This window comes from Petaurus breviceps, unplaced genomic scaffold (genome assembly GCF_028583685.1).
Source record: "Petaurus breviceps papuanus isolate PSGF00001 unplaced genomic scaffold, PetGlider_PUasm1.0 174, whole genome shotgun sequence".
Taxonomy (NCBI): Eukaryota; Metazoa; Chordata; class Mammalia; order Diprotodontia; family Petauridae; genus Petaurus; species Petaurus breviceps.
Genome location: NW_027185761.1, coordinates 29101325 through 29118492, shown reverse-complemented (window position 1 = coordinate 29118492; position 17168 = coordinate 29101325).

Here is a 17168-nt window from a genome sequence, read left to right as displayed (position 1 = left end):
AGAAGGAGAAGGAGAAGGAGAAGGAGAAGGAGAAGGAGAAGGAGAAGAAGAAGAAATTGATCCTCAGATTGGAAGCAGTTACAGAATATCTACTCCAAATATCTACAAGGTATTCCCATAACATACTTTCAAAAATATCCTGGAAGCAGGCTCTCCAGTCTTTCCAAGTAAGGAGACTCCATCAGCAGTATTCTGTACATGGGCCAAAGCCCTATTACAGTTGTTAAAAAAAATACTTTGTTTTTTATAACATCATATCATTTGAAAAGTCTTGTTTCTTCTTTGCTGATTCTAATTCTTTTCATTTATTTTTCTTCCTTTATATTTTTATGTATTCATGTACACAAAAGTGAATTAATGTATACTATATGTAGTTGTTTGATATGATATATATATATACAAATATACACATACATAGAGAGAAAAGGGATTTTTAACTAATTAAATAATTTTTAACATACACTTTTATAAGATTGTGAGTTCTAAATTCCCCCCTTCCCCTTGCCCCTATCCAAAATGGCATATAATCTGATATAAGCTATACACGTACAATCTCATTAGACATATTTCCACATTAGTAATGTTGTGAAAGAAGAATCAGAATAAAAGGGAAAAACCATGGAAAAGGGAAAAAACATAGAAAAGAAAAAAAGAGAAAATTTTATGCTTCGCTCTACATTCTGACTCCATAGTTCTTTCTCTGGATGTTTTCCACAACAAGTCTTTTGTAATTGCCTTAAATCATTGCATTGCTGAGAAGAGCTATGTCTAACAGTCAATCATCACATGATGTTGCTGTTACTGTATGTTCTCTTTTTTCTACTCACTTCTCTCAGCAGCAGTTTATGCAAGTCTTTCCAGTTTTTGTTTTTTTTCTGGAATCCCCCTGCTCACCATTTCTTATGGAACAATAGTGTTCCATTACATTCATATATCACAATTTGTTCAACCATTTCCCAATTGATAGGCATCCCCTCAGTTTACAATTCTTTACCACCATATGAAAAGGGCTGTTATAAATATTTTTGTACATATTGGTCCTTTTTCTTTTTTTATGATCTCTTTGAGATACAGACCTAGCAGTGGTGTTGATGGATTAAGGGGTATGCATAGTTTTATAGCCTTTTGGGCATAGTTCCAAATTTTTCTCTAAAATGGTTGGATCAGTCCACAATCTCACCAACAATGAATTGGTGTTCCAATTTTGCCACATCTCCAACATTTATTATTTTCCTGTTTTATCATGTTAGCTAATCTGACAGGTTTGATGTGGTACCTCAGAGTTGTTTTCATTTGCATTTCTCTAATCAATAATTATTTAGAGCATTTTATATGACTATAGATAGCTTAATTTCTTCACCTAAAAACTGTCTGTTCATAACATTTGACCATTTATCAATTGGATAATGACTTGTATTCTTATAAATGTGACTCAATTCTCTATATATTGTAGAAATGAGGCCTTTATCAGAGGCATCGGATGTAAAAATTGTTTCTCAGCTTTCTGCTTCCCTTCTGATCTTGGTTGCATTGGCTTTATTTGTACATTTAAAAAATTAATGTAATCAAAATTATCCATTTAGCATATCATAATATTCTCTATCTCTTGTTTTGTTATAAATTCCTCCTTTTGCCATAGATCTGATAGGTAAACTATTCCTTGCTCTCCTAATTTGCTTATAGTTTCACCCTTTATATCTAAATCATGTAGCCATTTTTACTTTTTCTTGGTATATGATGTAAGATGTTGGTCTATAACTATTTTCTGCCATACTGTTTTCCAGGTTGCTTAGCAGTTTTTTTCAGTGAGTTCTTATCCCAGAAGCTGGAGTATTTGCATTTATAAAGAATAGATGACTATAGTCACTGACTCCTGTTTTGTGTACCTAACCATTCCACTAATCCAACATTCTATTTCTTAGACAGCAACAAGTAGTTTTAATGATTGCTGCTTTACAATACAGTTTTAGATTTTGTATAGTTAGGCCACCTTCCCTTGCATTTCTTTTCATTAATTCCCTAGATATTCTTGAAGTTGTTTTTCTTTCAGATAAGGTTTGATATTTTTTCCATCTCTATAAAATAATTTTTGGTAGCTTGATAGATATGGCACTGAAGATGTATATTAATTTAGGTAGAATTGCCATTTTTTATTATTATTAGCTCAGCCTACCCTTGATCAACTGATATTTTTCCAATTATTTATATCTGACTTTATTCATGTGAAAAGCGTTTTATATTTATGTTTACATAGTTCTTGGCTTTGTTTTGGCACACAGACTCCTAAATATTTTATTTTGCCTACAATTACTTTAAATTGAATTTTTTCTTTCTCTCTCTTGCTGTTAAGATTTTTTTTAGCAATATATGGTAAGGTCTATGACTTATGTGGGCTTATTTTATATCCTGCAACTTTTCTAAAGTTGTTAATTATTCAAGTAGTTTTTAGAAAATCTAGGATTTTCTAAGTATAATATTATATTGTCTCCAAAGTCTTGTTTCTTCACTGGCTGATCCAATTTATTTAATTTCTTATTTCTTCTATAATTTGTTATGTATTCATATACACATATATAAATTAATGCATATTATATGTAGCCATGTGATGTATAGATATACACATATACATGCACATATATACCTGTACATACAGAAACATACACATGCACATGCAAAAACACAGAGTGAAAGGAAATTTCTTATTAAGTCTTAATCACTGAATGGGCATTGCCTCAACTTGAGATGTGTTAAAGTTCTTAGCTTGAAAAGGCCAAGGTCCCTTGCTGAATCCTGGGCCATCTCCAGTTTTTCTGATCTATGTCCAACCACTGCATCCGGATAGCTCCAGGGGAAAAAATGAGGCTGGTGACTTTGCACAGCTCTTCCTCAGATAAATCCAATTCACTTCCATGTCATGCAATCACCTCTTTGACATCACGATACCCTTTGAGAGCAAAGGACAAACAGCAACTATACATACATATATTACATATATGTTATATGAGTATTAAAGATTAAGAAGACACAAACTAAACAGACAAAAACCTGTGGACATCAAGGTGGATTGCTGGTGTTGAACAGTCCTGAATCCACTTTGTAAAACATTAGTCCTTGGATATGATAGAAGTGGGAACTATCAGTGATTTAATTAATAAAGGGAGCTCATATCTTGAAAACCCTACCAAAGGAGAAAGGCAACATACAGTGTAAGAGTTTCCAAGGGACACTGAGGTGTAAAATGACTTGTCCAGGGTCACTCAACCAGTATATGTAAGAGGGAAAACTTACATAGAGATCTTCCTTGATTCTACACTAGTTCCTTCTCTACTATGCCAAAAAGCTATTCTCTATAAGTGGCTTTAGAGCAGTAATACAGTCATAATTTCAGCTCTACCCTAAAAGAAGATGTGAAATGTTTAGAGAAGCTAAATAAAAGGGAAGAAAACATGATATTTAAAGGATTGAACTAAGTCATCTGAAGAAAAGGTAAGGGGATGACTGGAGAGAGTCTTAGAAAACTGTCTTCTGAGAGTAATTACAAGATTTGTGTTTAGATGCTCACCATCTTTGTTTGTCAATGGAAAATAAAGAGGAGAAGGAAGAGTTTCATGTTGAAATAAGAAATTTGATTTAGCTTGTTTACTTTTTGGATTATGGTAGTGTCAGAAGTCAGGAAAATCTGGTCAACAGGAAAATGAGTTACTAAAAGAGTTTATATGATACAGTTCCCAGAAGCTCTTTACAAACAGATATAGTACTTCTCTGGCTAGTATGTTTCAGTCATTATCCTACATAGAAGCAGAAATTGGCAAAATGATCACTGGTTTCTTTCCACCCAGGAGTCTGCATTTCTTCAGCTTGTCATTCAGATAAACATTCAAATTTCACTGGAAGCCAAGGAGTAAAAGATCTCTTTGAGGCCTCTAAGTGTGTCCTGCTGTATAAGTGGAGCAATGACCTTTTCTGATTTCTGTTAGTGAAGAGTAGGTCCTTTTTTTGGCCTACATATTCACAATTATGCTTAGCTGGGACCCCTCCCCCTCTTCTTGTGCTAGATACTGTGTTTTCTTAAAAGATTATTCAATATGAGAGAAGTACCAAGACATAATGTCTATACATAGCAGTAGTGTTGTGATATTTGTTCAAAATAGTCTCTTCTCTGCTCAGGCTCCTTGTCCATGGGGCAGAGAAAGAAACATGTGGGAATTGTCTTTTTAAATCCACATATCCTGTGTCCTATGGGTTCTTCAGACAACTTTTGGTCATTAGTTTCAAACCCTGTATTATCCAAAAACAAGTGCTCCCTAGATCATAATATAGCTATGTAAAGAATGGCAATGGGTTTGAAAACCAAAGGAGAGATTAATAAAATTGAAATTAAGAAAACTATTGAATTAATAAATAAAACTAAGAGATGGTTTTATAAAAAAAAAATTGATAGATTTTAGTCAATATGATAAAAAAGAAAGAAGAAAACCAAATTACAAGTATCAAAAATCAAAAGGGTGAATCTACCTCCAATGAGGAGGAAATTAAAACAATAATTAGGAATTATTTTGCCTAATTTTATGCACATGAATTTGACAATCTTAGTGAAATGGATGACTATTTACAAAAACATAAGTTGCTCAGATTAACTGAAGACAAAGTAAATTAGTGAAATAATACTGTCTCAGGAAAAAGAGATTTAATAAACCATCAATGAACTCATTAGGAAAAAATCTCCAGAGCCAGATGAATTTACTAGCAAATTCTATCAAACATTAAAAAAAACAATTGATTCAAATACTTTACAAACTATTTGAGAAAACTGGAGAAGGAGTCCTACCAAATGCTTTTTATGACAGAAATATAGTATTGATACCTAAATTGAGAAGAGAAAAAAATAGAGAAAGAAATTTATAGACCAATTTCCCTCATGAATATAGATGTAAAAATTTGAAATAAAACAAAAATACTATAGCAACTTATCACAGAATAATACACTTTGGTCAGGTAGGATTTATTCCAAAAATGCAAGGATGGTTCAATATTAGGAAAACCATCAGTATAATCAATCATATCAACAACAAAACTAGTATAAATCATATGATTATTTCAATAGATACAGAAAAGACTTTTGACAAAATACAACACCTATTCCTATTAAAAACACTAGAAAGTATAGGAATGAATGGAGTTTTCCTTAAAACAGTAAATAGCATCTATCTGAAACCATCAGCAAGTATTATATGTAATGGGGATAAGCTAGAAGCATTTCAAATAAGGTCAGGGGTGAAACAAGGATGTCTACTATCACACCTAGAAAAGTTAACAGTAGCAATAAGAGAAGAAAAAGAAACTGAATGAATCAAATTAGGCAAAGAAGAGACTAAGCTATCACTCTTTGCAGATGATATGATGATATGCTTAGAGAATCCTAGAGAATCAAGTAAAAAACTACTTGAGACAATAAATAAATATGGCAAAGTTGCAGGATATAAAAAAAATCCCACATAAATCCCAAGAATTCCTGTATTTTTTGAATGAAATCCAACAGCAAGAGATAGAAAGAGAAATTCTATTTAAAGACAGTATAGACATTATAAAATATTTGGAAATCTACCTGATAAAACAAACCCAGGATCTATATTAACAAAATTACAAAACACTTTTCACACAAATAAAGTCAGATCTAAATAATTGGGAAAACATCAGTTGCTCGTGACTAGGTCGAGCTAAATTAATAAAAATGACAATTTTATATGAATTAATTTACATATTTAGTGGCATACCAATCAATCTACCAAAAATTATTTTATAGAACTAGAAAACATAGCAGCAAAATTCATTTGGAAGAACAAATAGACCAGAATACCAAAGGAATTACTGAAAAGAAATGCCAGGGAAGGTGACCTAGCCATACCAGATTTTAAACTGTTTTATAAAGCAGAAGTCATCAAAACTACTTGGTACTGGCTGAGGAATAGAGGAGTGGATCAGTGGAATCGATTAGGTACATGAGACCCTGCAGTCAATGACTATAGTAATCGATTTTTTGATAAACCCAAAGAACCCTGCTTCTGGCATAAAAACTCAGTATTTGACAAAATCTGCTGGGAAAAATGAAAAATAAGATGGCAAGAATTGGGCATAGATCAATATCTAACACCATATACCAAAATAAAATATAAATGTTGCATGATCTAGGTGTAAAGGCTGATACTGTAAGCAATATGTGACAGCAAGGAATAGTTTACCTGTAAGATTTATGGAGAAAGGAAGATTTTATGACCAAACAAGAATTGGAGAGCATTATGAAATGCAAAATGGATAATTTTTATTATGTTAAATTTAAAAGTTTCTGTACAAATAAAACCAATGTAACCAAGACTAAGAGGAAAGTGGAAAATTGGGAAAGAATTTTTATAACCAATGGCTCTGATAAAGGCCTCATTTCTAAAATATGCAGAAAACTAGTCAAATATATAAGAATACAGGTCATTCCTCAATTGATAAATGGTCAAAGGATATGAAAAAGAAGATTTCAGAGGAAGAAACTAAAGATATCTATAAGTATTTGAAAAAATGCTCTAAGTCACTATTGATTAGAGAAATGCAAATCACAATAACTTTTATGTACTAAATCTCACCAGTCTGATTGACTAAGATGACAAAACAGGAAAATGATAAATGCTGGAGAGGATGTGGGAAAATTGAAATACTAATGCATCGTCCATGGAGTTTTGAACTGATTCAACCATTCTGGAGAGCAATCTGGAACTATGCCCAAAGGGCTATAAATGAGAATATACCCTTTGACCCAGCAATACCACTTCTAGGGCTTTATCCCTAAGAGATTATAGAAGTGGGAAAAGGACCCATATGTACAAAAATATTTATAGCAGCTCTTTTTGTGGTGGCAAAGAATTGGAAGTCAAGGGGATGCCCATCAATTGGGGAATGGCTAAACAAGTTGTGGTATATGAATGTAATGGGATACTATTGTGCTATAAGAAATGAGGAGCAGACAGACTTCATAATAACCTGGAAAGACTTATTATATAAACTGATGCTGAGTGAGGAGAGTAGAACCAGGAGAATTTTGTACGCAATTATAGATACATTGTATGTGTGGCGACTAACTTTAATAGACTGGGCTCCTCTCTGCAATTCAAGGTTGTAAGACAACTCCAAAAAACTCATGATGGAAAGGGATATCCACATCCAGAGAAAGAGCTACAGAGTCTGAATGCAGATTGAAGATAACTACTTGCTCTCTTTCTTTTGTGTTTTGTTTTATTTCTTCTTTCTTATTGTTCACTCCATTGGTTATGATCCTGCTTTACAACTTGACTAATGTTTTATGTGAAGGTATTTGTAGATCCTATATTTGATTGTATGCTGCCATAGGGTTTGGGTGGGGAGGGGAAGAGAGGGAATGGGAGAAAATTTGAAACTCAAGAGATTGAGGAACTGAATGTTGTAAACTAAAAGCAAATAAATAAATTTAAATTTAAAAAATAATATGAAAAAGGAATGGCAATGGGAAAATGAGAAAGTCAGTCAGTAGACTTGGAAAAACGAAAAAAAAGACATGGGGTTTAGTATGAAATTTGAACTTGTATGGCATAATGAAAAGGATCTTAAAAAAAAGATCTGAATAAGATTTACAGACATGTTAATTATTAGGTTAAGACATTGAGCAAACTTTTCCAACTTTTTAGGTCTCAGTTTCCACATATATTAATGTAGCAGCAAGCACCCCAAGCGTCCTCAGGGCTTGCTGCCACCACAGGTTCTTGGATCTGCTTTGATAAAGGAAAGCAACTCAAAATGGGTTAACAAGCTTACTTTAATCAGTCAAGCATATATCGTTTACCTTGTTCAGGGAAAAAGGTCAGCACCCTGAACTTCAAAGTATACAGGCAGAATTATCAAGACAGAAAGAAACAGATCAAGTAGACAGCTTTCCAAACTGTCCAACCATTACATCCATACCAAATCAACATCTGGGTTTTTCAAAGCCGGGGGGCTCTGGACAACGGCTTCCCAGAATCCAGATCAAATCACAGAACACTTCTCAAAGTGAGCCCCAAAACAAAGCTACACATCAGGGCTTATATAGCCTTCTCCTGGCTCAGAGAATGTAACAACCTTCTGGACCCACTGGCCAATCAAGAAGTATCTACTGAAAAACAAGCCTCCTACCCCAGGCTCCAGGTGCACTTTAGCCTAGGGGCAGGGAAGATCTTTAAATTTGCATTTCCATTACAATTAACTAAAGATAATACTTCTAGTTTTATATATTTCACAGATCCAATAGGAAGATAAAATGAGATTAAATATTTAAAGGAATTTACAAACTTTAAGGTGCTTTATAATAGTTTCCTTTTTTTATTTGTCTTTTCATCTCAATTTTTTTGTCTTTTTCAACTGAAAAGTCAAGATGCAGTTATGTCCTCACTACCTTCTTTATGAGATTTTTGTAAGCAAAGATCTCTATGAGTCATAAAATTCCATATGGTATAAGCTGAGAGGCAGTGATGAATAGTGGATAGATAGGAGGTCTTACAGTCAGAAAGTCCTGGATTCAGTTCTTGCCTCTTACAAGTACTTACTGCATGACCTTAGGCAAGTCACTTAATCTCTCAGTTTTTTAGTCAATTCTCTAAAACTGTAACTGGCTTATTTGCTCTAGTAGACAGTTTTTTACACTCTGAGTTCATCAGTTCCTCCTGCAAATGAAATTAAAGGTCATTACTATTAACAAAAGGAGCAATAACAAATCATGTATTTCCTCTCATATTACTCAGAAAATTCTAATAGCCCTAACTGGGCAGGCAGGCCCAGTAGTTACCACAAGTTTTCATCGTGAAATACTATAGGAACAAAAAGATACGTCCTTAGCTGTTTTCTGACTGCATCCCCTCACATAATAAACCAAAGTGTTGACCCAGGCAAAGTTGGTTTGACTGCTGAGATAACACAGTCCAGACCTTTCTACCTATCTCTTACACATGAACATAGCAAACATCTTGTTAAAATAAGATAGATTCCTACCTGCCAAGACAAACCCAAGAACTGTATTAAAACAATTATAAAACACTTTCCACACAAATAAAATCAGACTTAAACAACTTGAAAAATATCAATTACTCATGGGTAGTCCAAGCCAATATAATGCAAATGAAAATTGTACCTAAATTAATTTACTTATTCAGTATCATACTAATCAAACTATCAAAACATCATTTTATAGAGCAAAAAATCATAAAAACCAAATTAACCTGGAAGAACAAAAGGTAAAGAATAACAAGGACATTAATGAAAAAAAATGCAAAGTAAGGTTGCCTTAGTCATATGAAATCTCAAACTCTATTATAAAAAGGCAATTGTCAAAACTATCTGGTACTGACTAAGAGAAAGAGTAGCTGATCAGAGGAATTAGGTACACAAGAAAGGAGTAAATGACCATAGTAACCTTCTGTTTGATAAACTCAAGATTTCCGGTTCTGGAATAAGAATTTGCTATTTGGATAAAAAAAAAAACTGCTGGGAAAACCAGAAAACAGTATGACATAAATTAGATATAGACCAACATCTTGCATCATATACATGATAATGTCAAAATTGGTACATGATTTAGTCATAAATGATGATACCATAAGTAAAATTAGGAGATCAAAATAGTTTATCTGTCAGATCTACAGAGAAGTGAAGAAATTTTGACCAAAAAAAATAAAGAAAACATTACAAAATATAAAATTGATTATATTGACTATAATATATTTTAAGAGTTTTGCGCAAACAAAACCAATGTAATTATGGTTAGAAAGAAAACAGAAAGCTGGGAAACAATTTTTACAGCAACTGTCTCTGATGAAGGTCTCATTTCTCAGACATACAGAAAAAAATGAGTCACATTTATAAGAATACAAGTTATTCCTCAATTGATAAATGATCAAATAATATGAACAGCCAATTTTCAGATGAAGAAATCAAAGTTACCAATAAATATATAAAAATGTTCTAAATCACTGTTGATTAAAGAAATGAAAATTTTAAAAATTCTGGTATACCAGTCACATCTATCAGATTGACTAATGTAACAGAAAAGGAAAATGATAAATGTCGGAGAGAATGTGGAAAAATTAGGACACTAACACATTGTTGATGGAAATGTCAACTGAAACATATGCGCAAAGATTAAACTGTTTATACCTATCAGTGTCTTCCTCAAAATCAGAGTTATTACTGGCGACTTTAACCAACTTAATCCAACACAACTAACAACATGAAAAACAGAACTTGAAATCCAGGTCTTTCCTGATGCTGAGGCTAGCTCACAATGGCACACTGCTTTATCAGAAGAGTCCATATTGGATGGTTAATAGATCAACTTTTAACCCAAAATGATGATGACTACTTCCATCTATCAAGTGAGAAGATATGCAACATTATACAGCTTTTGGATGATAAAGAAATGAGGTCCTAAGAGGTTAAATAATTTTTACTATGTCATACTGGTTGTATCAATCTTAAGTCCAAGAGAATTGATATAGGTTATACAAGAGAAATCATGGAAAATGATTTCCAGACTAGTTATGTTGTGAAATAAAACACAGATTAAGAAAGAAAAATAAAGTAAGGAAACAAAGTTTCTTAGATCTGCATCCCTGACTTAAATCTTAGAAGACTGGGCTTAATTTTAAAAAGCTATGAGAGAACACAATCACTTAACTTCTCTTCTAAATTGCTCAGAATTACTCATCTGCATGTGTAAAAAGGAATTTTTACACGGAGAGCTCCCTACAGAGATGGAAACTTAACACAATGCTCAATACATAATAGGCACTTAATAAATGCCAATCAATTAATTGATAAAAGCACAGGTCTGGAAGCCTTCCGCCTGCTTGCCTCTCCCAAATGTCTGCTTTTCTTACCAGAGTCCTTATAATCCAGGACTATGCCCTTTAATTTTTTTATATTTCTCTTTGCTTACAGTATGTGGCTACGATAATGCAATGGTTATGCCAGGTGTTCTGTGTCCATTAACTTCCTTCTCAAAAAGTAGATAAGTTCTCTAGCCTCTGGCATCATAAATATTTGACTTAGTTTTTGTGTTTGCTTTGATCATATTTTATAGCTGTCTCTAACATTAAATTAATATCCACTTCTCTATTTTGTATACAGCTAATATTACTCAATATTCTTTTCAGTCATCAAAAAAATGATGAAAGCACAGTTCTTGAGATAAAATAGGACTTTGCAAACAGGGAACTTAATTGAATTAGTGTAACTACGTGGGAAAAACTAAGGACTGGACACCTGCAGAGCAACCAGAATTTGAACAGAAGAAATAGAACGAGTGAGCAACTTCACCTAATTATAACCCTGTATATGCCAAAAGAGTCACTGATGTCAAAGGCCTGAGCTTTTCAGGAAGGATAGAACTGCTTTTTTCCTCCCAGTGTTTATTGGTGAAACTGTAGGAATATTTAATAAACATTCAAAGTCAACCATACTTTTAGATCTACAAGAATTATATAAACAGGAAATTGGAGACCTTTAGTGACAGTGAAATTTGATATTTTGTTTTTTCTTTCATTTATGGTTTTGTTTTTTTCCTAATGTACTTTACTTTTCAAATATTCTGGTTTTCCAATTACATGTAAAAACAATTTCTAGCATTCATTTTTTTTAATTTTGTTTTTCAAATTCTCTCTCACCCACTAATCTCACCCCTCATTCACCAGATAAGTGAATTGACATAGGTTACACAAGTGAAATCATGCAAAATTATTTCCAGACTAGTTATGTTGTGAAACAAAACACAGATTTAAAAAAAGGAAAGAAAAATGAAGTAATAAAACAAAGTTTCTTGATCTGCAATCAAACTCCATCAGTTCTTTCTCCAGAGATGGAGATAATTTTTCATCTTAAATGTTTTATAATTTTCTTGAATCATTGCACTGCTAAGAAGAGCTAGATCATTCATAGTTTATCATGATGCAATATTCCAGTTCCTGTGTACACGGTTCTGCTTCTGCTTGCTTCTTTCTGCACAAACTCATGTAAGTGTTTTCCCCAGGTTTTTCTGAAAGAATCTGATTGCCATTTCTTATAATACAATAGTATTCTATCACAATCATATACCACAATATGTTCAGCAATTACCTAAACAATGGGCATCCCCTTGATTTCCAATTCTTTGCCACTACAAAGAGTTGCTATCTATATTTTTATACAAATAGGTTCTTCTTGTTCTTTTTATTATTATTATTTCTTTGGGAACAGACCTAGTAGTGATATTGCTGAGTCAAAGGGTATGCATAGTTTTATAGCCATTTGGGCATAGCTCCAAATTACTCTCCACAATGGTTGGATCAGTTCACAACTCTACCAACAGTGCAAAAGTCTCCCAATTTTTCCACATCCCTCCAACATTTGCCATTTTCCTTTTCTGTCACATTAGACAATTTAATATGTGTGAAGTAGAACACCAGAGTTGTTTTAATTTGCACTTCTCAAATCATTAGTGATTTGAAGCATCTTTCTCACATGACCATAGATAGCTTTGAGAAATGAGACCTTTGTCAAAGAAATTTCCTGAATTTTTTCCATAGTTATGATCACTGCATATTTTCCTCCACCCTATTTCCCTACTTATATTTCTCTCTCCCTCCTTTTATTCTGTCCCTCCTGGAAACAGTTTTACTTCTGATTACCACTTCCTCTATAGCCCTCCCTTCTGTCAGTCCCAACCCTCCTCTTATCTCTTTCCCCTCTTACTACTACATAGATTTCTATAGCCAAATGAGTGAACATGCAATTCCCTTTGAGTCAATTTTGATGAGAGTAAAGTTTAGCTGTTGTCTGCTAGCACCACCCCACCCTACATCTTCTCCTCCACTGGAAAAGCTCTTTTGTGTCTTTTATGTGAGATAATTTATCCCATTCTCTCTCTCCCTCTCCCTTTCCCTTTCTCCCAGTGCATCTTTTTATCTGGCTCAGTATATTTTTTTAGGTGTCCTACCACAGCCATTCTTATTCTTACCCCCTAATTTTATTTTTTTAATATCATTCCATCATAGTCAACTGACACCTGTGTCCACTGTCTAGGTATACTTCTTCTAACTGCCCTAACACTGACAAAATATAAAATTATCATCTTCAAATGTAGGCATGTAAAGAGTATAACCTTATTAAATCTCTGAGGGTTTCTCTTTGCTGTTAACATTTTTATGCTTCTCTTGATTCATGTATTTGAAAATCAAATTTTCTACTCAAATCTTTCATCAGGAAGCCTGGAAAGCATTCTAACTAAATACACATACCCCCCCCCCCCCCCCCGCCCAGAAGGATTAGACACAGTTTTCCCATGTAGGTGATTCTTGGTTTTAATCCCAGTTCCTTTACCCTCTGTAATATCATTATTCTAAGCCCTCTGATCCCTTGATATAGAAGCTGTTAAATCTTGTGTTATCTCCAACTGTGGCTCCCTAATATTTGATAGTGTTTTCTGGCTATATGCTATCTATAGCTATGAATCTCTCTCTCTCTCTCTCTCTCTCTCTCTCTCTTTCTTTCTTTCTTTCTTTCTTTCTTTCTTTCTCTCTCTCTCTCACTCACTCTCTCTCTCTCTTTTTCTCTCTCTCTTATGATTTCTTTTTTCCATTGATCTGGGAGTTCTGGAATTTGACTATAATATTCCTGGAAGTTTTCATTTTGGGATCTCTTTCAGGATATAATTGGTGTATTCTTTCCATTTCTATTTTACCCTATGGTCCTAGAAGATCAGGGAAATTTTCTATGATAATTTCTTGAAAGATGATGTCAAGGTTCCTTTGTTGTTGTTCATGTTTTTCAGGTAGTCCAATAACCCTTAAATTATATCTCCTCAAACTATTTCCAAGGTCAGTTGCTTTTATGATGGGATATATAACATTTTCTTTTATTTTAAAAATTCTTGGGGGGTGGAGTCAAGATGGCTGAGTAGAAAGAGGGCCTCAACATGGCTCCAGCTTTCACCTTCCCCAATTCATGTAAAAGGGGTCTCTAAACAAACTTTGGAGCTGCAGAAGCCACAAAATGACACAGAGAAGCTAACCTTCTGCTGAGGACAGCCTGGCAGGCAAGCAGGAATCAGCCAGCACAACCCTCTGGGAGCTGAGACCAAGTCCACTTGAGCCTGAGGTTTTAGCCCCAGGGCAGGTCTGAAAAGCCCCCCACTGGAGGGACTCCAGACCACCAGCAGCTGTGGCTGTTTCCAGAATTATCAACACATAGATGCAAAGGACAAAGTGAGAGGTCAGGGCAGTGTGGACTTTGGGTCCAGTAGTTGGTTTTTTTGCCCTTAGGGCAAGAAGATGCTGAGACCCCTTGACTCAACCACTGCCACGTGGAAGCTTCAGCTCCTGGCCTGCAGACTGTAGGGGGACAAAGCGACCAGTCTGAGGGGTAATCACTCTTGCTTTAACCTGCTTGGATCTGGATTACAGTCTAGAGTGGAGGTCCTGGAGGGTGCAACCACCTTGCCAGAGCATGTGGAAGCTTCAGATAGGGCACCCAACTAATAACTCCAGCAGCTGAGAAAACCCCAACTTTTGGGATGGAAGCTCTCCTGTCTGGTGTCAGAGTCCTACTGTGGCAAAAAGCCCAAAAGTCAAGTAATTGAGTGGCAACATGACCAGGCAAAAAAAGCTAAACAAGCAGAAGAATCCACCCTTAGACTCCTATTTTGGGGACAAAAAGGAGCAAAGCATGGAACAGGAGGAAGACAGTGAAGTCAGAACTCATTCACCAAAAGTTTCAAAGGGAAATATGAGCTGGTTACAGGCCATAGAAGACCTTGAGAAGCAGATAAGAAAAGTGGAGGAAAAAATGGGAAGAGAAATGAGAATGATGCAAGAAAATTATGAGAGTTGACAGCCTGACTGAGGAAAATCACACCTTAAAAAAACAGACTAACTTAATTGGCAAAAGAAGCTCAAAAAGGTAAGGAGGAGAGGAATGACTTAAAAAGCTGAATTTGCCAGATAGAAAAAGAATCTTAAAAGCTAAATGAGAAGAATCATTCCCTCAGATTTAGAATGGAGCAAATGGAAGTTAATGACTTGATGAGAAATCAAGATGCTGTCAAACAAATGAAACAATAGAAGGCAATGTGAAATATCTCATGGGAAAAACCACTGACCTGGAAAATAGATCCAAGAGAGATAATTTTAAAATTATTGGACTACCTGAAAGCCAGGATCAAAGAAAGAACCTAGAAATCATCCTCCAGGAAGTTCTCAAAGAAAACTGCCCTGATATTTTAGAACCAGAGGGCAAAAATAGAGGTTGAAAGAATCCACCGATCACCTCCTGAAAAAGATCCCAAAAAGAAAACTCCTAGGAAAATTATAGCCAGGTTCTGGAATTTCCAAATCAAGGAGAGAATTTTACAAGCATCCAGGAAGAAACAATTTATATATTGTCGAAACACAATCAGAATAACACAGGATCTGGCAGCCCCTACACTGAGGAATCAAAGGTCCTGGAATATGATATTCCATAGGTCAAAGGAGGTGGGATTAAAACCAAGAATCACCTACCCAGCAATACTGGGTATCATGTTTCAGGGGAAAATATGGTCATTCAGTGGAATATTGGACTTTCAAGTATTCTTGAAGAAAAAAAAACAGAGCTGAATAGAAAATGTGACATTCAGATACAAAAAGCAAGAGAAGCATGAGAAGGTAAACAGGTAAAAGAAATCATAAGGAACTTATCAAAGTGAACTACTTATATTCCTACATGGAAAAATGATCATTGTAACTGATGAAACTTTTCTCAGCATGAAAATAGTTGAAAGGAACAGAAATATATGTGTATATATGTATATATATACATATATATAGTCTTTATTGAGGGTATATAGGTGTATGATTACATATATGAATGTGTGTGTATGTATATTTACAGGTATACACAGAGGGCACAGGACCAATCTAATAGGAAGGGATGATACTTAAAAGGTGAAATTAAGAGGTGAGACAGAAATATAATGAGAGGAGATGGGAAGAGAAAGAATGGGGCAAACTATCTCCTATAGAAGAGGCAAGGGAAAATGGGTACAATGTAGGGGAAGAACAGGAAGGCATAAGGGAATGGGTCAACCTTATACGCATTGAATTTGGCTCAAGAAGGGATTGACATACATACTAAATAGGGTATCTCACTATATTGGAGAGTAGGGGGGAAGGGGATGAGAGGGGGGATGATGAGAGGGAGGGCAGGCTGGGGGGGAGGGAAGTTGGAAGCACACACTTTTGAAAAGAGACAGGACCAAAGTAGAGAATAGATCAAGTGGGAGAAGGGATAGGCGGGAGGGAAACATAATCAGTCTTCTACAATTTATCTACTATGGTAATGTTTTACATTAGCTAGATATGTACAACCTTTATTGAATTTCTTATCTTCCCAGTAAGGGTGGGTGACGAGGGAGGAAGGGAATGAATATGGAATTCAAAGTTTTAAAACCAAATGTTTAAATATATAAATATATATACTTCTATTAGTACTATTTTACATATAATTGGGAAATAAGAAGAGGGGATATCCTGGGAGGCTGCTATTTTGGGGAGGTGGGTAGGGGAAAAATGGGGAGAAAATCTGTGACCCAAAATCTGGTGGAAATGAAAGAAGTAAACCAGAAGTTAATAAAACATTTTGGAAAAAAATTGGAGTCAATGTTAAATTCCCGGCATTGGAAAAAAAAATAAAATAAAGTAAAATGGGTTTACATGTTGAAAAAAAAAACATTAAAACACTATATAAATGCTAAAAAAAATTCTTTTGTTTGTGATTTATTTTTTTCTTGATGTCTCATCATGTCATTAGCTTCTACTTGACCAATTCTAATTTTTTTTTTATGAATTCTTTTCTTCCTGAGTCATGCAAATACAAAGGCAAAAGAAAAGTCAGGACAACTGGAAATAAACCCGGGATGCAGGGGATGTCCTTGGCCTCTTCAGTGCCTGACCAAGCTCTCAATGTTTCACAGCACCTGCTTCAGCTGCCTTTGTGGCCCTTGGAACAATTGTTCTTATCTACCCATTGTGCCAGGGAAAGCCTTCACATTCTTTGGGTAGATATTCCTCTAACTCACCAACAGGTTTGAGGTCTTTTTGTTACCCTCAACT